This window comes from Monopterus albus, unplaced genomic scaffold, assembly GCF_001952655.1.
Source record: "Monopterus albus unplaced genomic scaffold, M_albus_1.0 scaffold154.1, whole genome shotgun sequence".
Taxonomy (NCBI): Eukaryota; Metazoa; Chordata; class Actinopteri; order Synbranchiformes; family Synbranchidae; genus Monopterus; species Monopterus albus.
Window position 1 is genome coordinate 48,500 of NW_018128034.1, and position 1,374 is coordinate 49,873.

Below are 1,374 nucleotides of genomic sequence, written 5' to 3' on the forward strand. Positions count from 1 at the left end.
GTGTGCAACACTATTCTCAGTGTCTTTACCTCTTAACTTTCAAAAATTCTGTATATGTATCCACACTCTTGTATATATGTGTCCACTGTGCTTTAAATCATTTCAAATAAAGCTTTTATTGCAGTTCTGTTTCAGCTCAAATGTCACACTGCCTGTCCTTAACAGACCAATAAGTAGCTGAAACAAAAAATGTAAAGATCAGCACATTCTCCTCCCAGGTCATCAAATAGTAACACTTTGTCAAGTTCCATGCGTTGTCTAGAGAGAATGTTTAGCACATATATTAGGAAGTGGTCGGGAGCGCCGCACTGCCTCAGCAGTGTGGCCCTGTACAAAAAAGGAATTTTGGAGCTCCCTTTCACCTGTTTAATAGACGAGTTTAAATGCGGCAAGACTAGAGATTGGAAATAATGCTTTCAGAATCAAGAGGTGAAGTAATGAAATGTTTGGTGAGCTATTTCAAATATTTGGTGGCTAGAACAGCATTTGAAATGTTTGCTAGTGGTAGTGAGCATTTGGTAACATTCAGCCTGAATTATGAAGAGAGCAGATGTTAATGAAGTAGCAACTCTAATAATAAGTGCATGCTGAATCACCCATTACATTGATGGAAATGTATGAAGAAGGAAAACGAAAACAAGAGTATCTCACAAAATTGACTCTAGTGGCCAATAAATCAGAAGAATCAGAATCAGAATCTGCCTTATTGGCCAGGTGTGTCAGACACACGAGGAATTTGACTCTGGTACATCGGCTCTCAATGTGCATGTACATATCTCCATGCAAGGGGCAAGTAAACAGTAAACCAACATAAGGCTGTGCAATCTAACAAAATAAGCAATATTAACAAGCAACAAACAATGCAAAATAAACAGTATAAACAGGCAGTAAACAATGCAGACAGACAAAGGAATGTTCATTGAAATGAGATAAATAGGAATAAAGATTGAGTACTTAAAAATAGACTTGTACAAATCTGTATAATCTGTACAATGTATATATATACAGGTATTGCACTGAGGGTTATTGTCCAGTCATACTGTTGTGGGTTAAATGTTCATCAGAGTGATGGCCTGGGGGAAGAAACTGTCCCTGTGCCTGGTTGTCTTGGTGCACAGTGACCTGTAACACAGTCCAGAGGGGAGGAGTTCAAACAGATTATGTCCCGGGTGTTAGGGTTAGCCCCCCTCGCCAGGAGGGTGAGGGAGAACTAGGGGTAGGACACAAGATAGCTGACCCAGGTGCTAGTACAAAACAAAGGTTTAATGGGGGAAAAATAAGACAACACCAACGTAACGGCAGAGTGTCTGTCAGAGGTTTAAATAAGGGAAGAAGGTCATCATCGGGATGCACCTCAGCTTTGTGCGGTGACCA